General features: G+C 31.4%; 1 long non-coding RNA gene across 1 annotated transcript; it reads left to right on the forward strand.

The window, feature by feature from the left end:
- The first annotated feature begins 4620 nt into the window (after positions 1–4620).
- LOC140693709 (uncharacterized) lies at positions 4621–6268 on the forward strand. Its single transcript, XR_012069406.1, has 2 exons — positions 4621–4870; positions 5948–6268. It is a non-coding gene; the product is annotated as an uncharacterized lncRNA (long non-coding RNA).
- The last annotated feature ends 1142 nt before the right edge of the window (positions 6269–7410 follow it).

Genomic DNA, 7410 nt, shown 5'->3' on the forward strand with positions numbered 1-7410 from the left:
ATCCCATTTGTTTCCATATAGTTGCTCATGGTATTCCCTTATATTTTCCAAATTATTTGCAGAATTTATAGTTTCTCCATTTTCATTTCTTATGTTATTTGTGTTCTCTCTCTATTCTTGTGATGAGTCTGTCCAGAGTTTTGTCAATTTTGTTTACTATTTCAAAGAATTGTTTGATTTTTTCTATTTTTAATCTCTATTTCAATTGTTTCTTCCTTGATCGTTATTTCCCTCTTTCTGTTGACTTTTGGTTTTGTTTGTTCTTCTTTTCATGATTAGTTTACATAGAACATTAGATTATTTATTTGAAATTGCTCTTCTACTTTGAGGAGAGCCTTGTCACTATGAACTTCCCTCTTAAGCCGGCTTTAACTGTATTCCATAAACATTGCATAGTGTTTTGTCATATTTCTCAAGGTTTTTTTTAAATTTCTTATTTTACTTCATCAGCTCCCCCCCTTGTTTTAGTACCATGTTGTTGAATCTACATGCTGTCATTTTTTCTCTCTGTTTTTCTGTGATTGAATTCTAGTTTCATGTTATTATACTCAGAAAAGATACTTGAAATAATTTTTATCTTCTAAAATTTGTTAAGGCTTCTTCTGTGCCTGAGTATGTAATCTTTCCTAGAAAACATTCCATGTGCACTGGAAAAGAATGTATATTCTGTTTTGGGGAGAAGTACTGTTATGAAAATATAAACCAAATCCAATTATGTTATCATATCTTTTAGTATCTTTGTTCCCTTATTAATTTTCTGTCTGAAAGACCAGTCTGGTGATGATAATGGGGTGTTATAATTTCCTACTGTGATTGTATTCCCATCAGTTTCTCCCTTTTCATCTATTAGTATTTGCTTTATGTATTTAGGTGCTCCTGTTGTGAGTGCATGTATCTTAATGTGTATAAAACCCTCATTTTGTATTTCTCCTTTAATGACCATATCATGTCCTTGTTTATCTTTCTCTATGGCCTTTCTTGTAAAGTCTCTTTTGTGTGAAGTCAGTACTGCTAGTCCTGCTTTCTTGTCATGTCCATTAGCATGGAATATATTTTTCCATCTTCTGACATTCAATTGATGTGTATTCCTCTTACAAAATTGGGTCTTTTGTATGCTTCAAAATGTAGGGTCTTGTTATATTATCCCATCTGACAATATATATCTTTTGATTGAATCACTAAGTGCATTAACATTTGTGATAATTATTGAGAGACTGGTGTTTATTTCCATTTTGAACATTTTCCATTTGATTTTGTATTTCCTTTTTGTTCACTTCTTTTTCTTTTTGTGGTTTGATAAGTTTTCTTTTATTATCTTGGTTTCTATTTGTCTTTGTGACTTCATTGTAAGCTTTTGACTTATGGTTAACCTCTTTTGTATGTATAATGACCAGTTATTGTATCTGTTTATTTTAACTGATAGGAATACAAATTCTAACCCATCATAAAGAGAACAGAAACAAGAAGAAAATACTCTGTATTTTCCTATTTCACTCTCTAACCCTTAAAAATTTTGATGTCCTCTTTTTAACATCATGTTTATTCTATTGTAAGTCATTGTAGCTATTACTTTTTTAATAATGCCTTTCTCATTTCTATGGCATACTGCTTCTTTTTTTCTTAGAGTAGATTTTCATTATTTCTATTTCTGTCGCTAATTTCTTTTAGTATTTGCTTTTGTGGAAGTTATTTATCTCTCCTACTATTCTAAAGGATAGCCTTGCTTGATAAATTATTTTAGATTACAGCTTTCTTTCATTCAGGACTTTGAATATGTCTTGTCACTGCCTTCTGACTGTTGTATTTGTGCAGGAAATGTGTTTACAAATATAATGTATATAATTATATATATATATGTAAGGAATACATACAAATGAACTTAACGAATAAGATGAAAAACTATACGTTAAAAAATAGAAACCATTGATGAAGGAAATTAAAACTGATTCAAAGAAATGAAAAGATCTCTTATGTTAATGATGTGAAACTATATGGTTGAAACAACCATACAACCCAAAGCAATCTACATTTAGTGTAATTCATGTCAAAATACCCATGAGATTTTTGCATTAAATAGAAAAAATAACTTCAAAATATATATGTAACTACAAAGATCATGAGTTGTCAAAATAAACTTGAAAAAGAGTATTAAATCAATTAGTGTAATATTCTCTGATGTTAAACAGTCCTACAAAGCTTTAGTAATTTAAACAACATGATTCTGGCTCAAAAACAGACACCAATCAATAGAAGAGAATTGAGCAACCAGATATAATCCCTCACACCTATGATCAATTAACCCATGAAAAATGAAGCAAGAGTATAAAATGAAGAAAACACATTCTCCTCAATATGTAGTGCTGGGGAGATTGAAAATGTGAAACATAGATTAGAGTATTTCCTCACATTGTATGCAATCCATGAGCACAGAATATCTTTTATTTCTTTTGTATACTTATATTTATTACACCTTTAATTTATAGAACTATGTTTAGATCTTTTATTTCACTTATCAAATTTATTCCTATTTTATTCTTTTTGGTATAAATGTACACACAACTGTTTTCCTAATTCCTTATTCTGATAATGTGATGTTACTGTATAAACATGCAACATATATTTGTATATTGATTTTGTATTCTGCAAGTTTGCTAAGTTTGTTCATTATTTCTAGCATTCACTGGAGGAGTAAATGGAGTTTTCCATCTGTGTATAATTATGTCATTTGTAAAAATTCTACTGCTTGTTTACTAGTTGGAAGCCTTATATAATTTTTCTTGACTAGTTTTTCTGGCTAGGACTTTGAGTAGTGTAATTTAGGACTTGTGAAAATGAGCTACTTTTTCTTATTACTTGACCAGAAGAAAACCTTCCTGTATGTTAACATTGAACTTGATTTTTGTCATGGGTTTTTCATATATGGCTTTTATTATGTTTAGTTATATTTTATTTAAAGCAAATTTGTTAAGATTTTTTTGTATACAAAAGTTAAGATCAGTTCTGTCAATAATTTTCCTACATTTTCTGAGATTGTCACTTTTGAATTCTCTGTTTTTTAATTGATGGTATCACATATATTGATTTGCATTTGTTAAATAATACTTATGAAACAGGACTAAATCAAACTTAACTATAGTTTACAATACTTATAATATGCCATGAAATCAGGTTGCTAATATTTATTTAGAATGTAATATACACATACAGAAGGAAAAATATACATTGTAGCTTGAGTGTACATTTATTTATTTAAAAATTTTATCTCTCATTTTGAATTTGGCTTATGTTTAATGGAAATTATTTCTAAATAAAGAATATAACTCTTGGTAGAACTGAATTTACTACAGTTTACTGATACAGAACATAGCTATTATTTACAATTAGTGCACAAATCACTTGTCTTAAAATGCCATATTATATTAACAATGCCAACTGATTCAGGACTGGGAAACATAATGCTTCCTAAAATGCATTATGTGGTGTTTTCCACACCAACCCACATATACACTTATTTCTTTTTTTTTTGATTGTTTGTTTGCCCCTTAATGGAGGCACTGCTTATAGAACCCAGGATCTTGTGCATAAGTGTATTTATCAACATCATTTTGGAGCACTTAACAGAATCCAAAAGAGTATGGATTATAAAGATGACAGGAAAATTTATTCCTTCTAGGGACTGAAAAACCTCTGAGTGAAAGAATGGTAAAAATAAACATTTGTATGTATACAATAAGATTTTCTCTTGTGTAATTTTAAAGTAGAATATTAAATTACATTAGTTTTACATATAGCACTGAAGTACAATTAAAAACAAAATTTCCCCACTTTGAGATTTCTTAAATTTGATTGATTAAAGTTTTATAATTTTAATTCATAAATATTTACCATTTATAAACATACCAAAGAAATTGACATTTATTCTGCTCATGTTTTGAATATAGAGCTACTTTTTTAAGGTACACAGATAAATAATTACTTCCATTTCCAAATCAACTTATGTTTCACTTTAATTACAAAAGATAATGAAATAGTTATAAATTTTCTGTACAAGTTTTACACAAATTTCACTTTAAATTCCAAAACTTTAAAATTATTTTATTTATTTTGAGCATTATTTATACTCTGTTCACCAAACTGGTATAAATTTGTGTACAAAAGGAAGGAGAATTTTTTTTATTTCATAGACCCCAAAATTAAATTATTTAAAAAGATTTTGTGGGGATAATATTTGCAGATCACACTATAAAAATAAGCATCTTATATGATTCATTTTCACTGGATGAATGAGAAGGAAACACTGGCTGAATGTTAATCTTGGGTTGCTAGGAGACCAGACGTTTTGTGATGTCACAGCTACTCAGGTTGAGAACCATTGTGATGGCCTACTAGTTTAAATGTGCAGGCTTGCCAGAGCAGCATTTGAAGCTGTAGTGCTCAAAACCATGCAGAATAGAAAAGTAGCTGCAGAAAAAGTTATTTGAGATGGCACTTGTTTCTTCAGAAATTCAAGATAAGTTTCCTAAAGATGGGTCAACTGGTTCAGGAAACTCCAGTAGATCTCTATTTTGTGATCAAACATTCTCTGGGGACTTGGACTTGAGGTCTATGATTGAAGAAATTGATTCTCTGACTTTGTCAGAAGGATCCTTGATAAAAAGACCATGTTACACACATTGTGACTCTGAACCAGTTGGAGATAATGATTTTCGTTCTCTGAAATTTCCAAGAAAACTCTGGAAAATGTATGGGGGTGACCAATTTAAATCCATCTGGTGGGATGATAATGGATCTTCCATAGTGATTGATGAAGATGTCTTTAAGAAGGAAGTTTTGGAAAGAAAGGCCCCTTTCAGAATATTTGAACCTGGAAGTATGAAAAGTTAAGTTATACAGCTAAAGCTTTATGGGTTTAGGTAATTGCAGCAGAATTTTCAAAGATCTGCTTGTCTAGCTGTCTTTATGGCAGAAGAAAAAGAAGTCTATATTTTAAACAAGGTATTCACAAAGTTTAGTTACAACTTGGTAACTTAGATATAAAATTTAATTTTGTACATCAATCTATGGTAACATAAATTGAAAGATTTTTGAAAAATGTATAAAACTACTAAGGCTATAATTCTTAATTTTTTATAAAAATGAGGATAGTGCCTTAAGTAGTCAAGATTATGATAAACTTTGCTAGCAACTATGAATCTTAACAGAAATCTAAATAAAGGTATTAAAGCTGTTTTCAAAACTGGCTTTCACCGTTAATGCAAATGCTAACTTCTTAAACTTGATGACTGTATTATTTAAATGTGTATATTCGAAATAAGGAATTTCAAAAAATAGTCAGAATTGCTCATATTTTGATGATATTATCTTTGCATTGTAAACGTGAAATCTGAGGTTTTATAGGTTAGGCTTATTGTAGTCTTCTAATTTGGTTTAAAATAATACTAAAATCTTTCCACTTTGATTGTAGCTGCAATTCTACCATATTTCAAATTTTAAACGAGGCTGTCCCCAAATTTTAGTGAGAATAAAAATAAGAGTTGAGATTAAAAATGTCTCTCTGGTATCTTCATTGGCTGAAGATTTCAACAAGAAGCACTTTATAGGAGTGGGTAATATAGATAATCATAATTCTGATTTTGTGGCTGACACTAGTGGAGAAAGTGCATTTTTACCTTCTCCTAATTTAAACATGCCTCTTAACAGAAAGCCCTCTACTAGCCATATAATTGGTGATACAAATACCCCGATCAGAGGTGATTTTTCTCCTTCATCATCAGTGTCAGTTAGACCATGAGAACAAATTGCAGTGGATCAATGTGCTACTTTAAGTCAGTTGACCACTATCCACAGGCGCTCCCAAAGCAGCTAAACTGAAGCAAATGGCTGTGCTGTGAACTTCATTACAACTACAACTTCTATTTCTCATTACAGCATCTTGTCTCCCATACAGGGCAATTATTTTGGACTGATGGTGGAGCCTTCTACTTTTCCAAATAGATATCACAACATATCTGCCCATGAAGGTCGTTTTTCTAAACTTCAACCAGGGAGCAACCCACGGTTTCCATTGCCAGTGATAGCTGATACATCAACTACCTCTCTTTCAAGGCCAACTCATCAGCTATCTTCAGTTTAATAACGTCATCCTAATTACAATTGACCTACCAGAGGACTACCAGATTATGCAGGATAACAAAGATTAAAATTTATGATGGCAAATGTCGACATATATCTGCAATATTCTTATTTGAACAATAAACATAAATGTGTACCTGTATTGTCCTTATATTTTTAAAATAGAGTAAAGATTTAAACTCGAGACTAAGTTAGCATTTAAAAAAAAAAGAGATATTTGATTGATATGATCATTTGATGGAACAATATGTGAGTACATTTATATAATTTCTTGTAAGGAAGAAGAGAAAATGGAAGAATTTGGAAAAAGACAAAAACATGGAGAGAGGGAACAGTACTAAGTGGTTTCTGGTTGATCCTGGAAAGTATTTAAAGTGTTAAGTTATGATAGGTTGGAACAGGAGATAAATGCAGGAACCGGCTCAGGAGTCATGGTCTCTATTATGTCATCCCTGGAATCATAACAGTCACGTGATGTAATCTCAGATGGCACATTCAGCATGAGGTAGAATTTAAGAAGTAATTTTTTCTATGGTCTTCTTTGTGCTGTTCTCAATGCATTTCAATTGGTGCTTTCTTTTCCTCCCTCAAGGGTCTGCACTATATTTTCTAGTGAAAATTTAATGTTGCTTTTATGTTCCAGCCAAAGATATGCTTACATCCTCAGAGGGGCACTTAAAGAATTTCCAAATCTAAGTCCACATCTCAACATAGTTTAGTCATTTCTTTATAGATCTGGCATCTGGCTACCTTGGAATATCTTTATGTTTCACTGTATCTGGAGATATATCCAGGCAAATGCTTGTCAACCATATTAACTCCAACCTCAAAACTGTTGCTCCATCTCATCCTTGGACTTAGGATGTCCTCCATTTACCTACTTAGATTTTCCCAGTCTCAGCACAGAAACCACCTCCTCCAGATGTTTTCTATCCAACTTTCCTTGTCTAACTTGGATACCAGCACTGTAAGCACAACACGTGCCACAAGATGCATTTTATTATTTAGTGAATGAAAAATACATGTTGACTTTAAGCAAAATCTACTTTCCTGAAGCAACAAAACTCTCATGGTTTTCAAACTATTTCGTTATGGTCTTTACTCTTCACCACAAACTAGCTCTTTTCATAGCCCATGGACTAGTCATTCAAGACAGTAGTGGAGGTAGGTACAGGAGACAAAGTATTATTTTCTTCTTAATTCATGCCTCCAGAGGCCTAAAGCATTCCATTCTCATTTGCTGGAATTTTTCCTGTCTCTTCATCACCCACCCACCCC

The sequence above is a fragment of the Vicugna pacos genome, unplaced genomic scaffold, assembly GCF_048564905.1.
Source record: "Vicugna pacos unplaced genomic scaffold, VicPac4 scaffold_20, whole genome shotgun sequence".
In the NCBI taxonomy this organism is placed as follows: Eukaryota; Metazoa; Chordata; class Mammalia; order Artiodactyla; family Camelidae; genus Vicugna; species Vicugna pacos.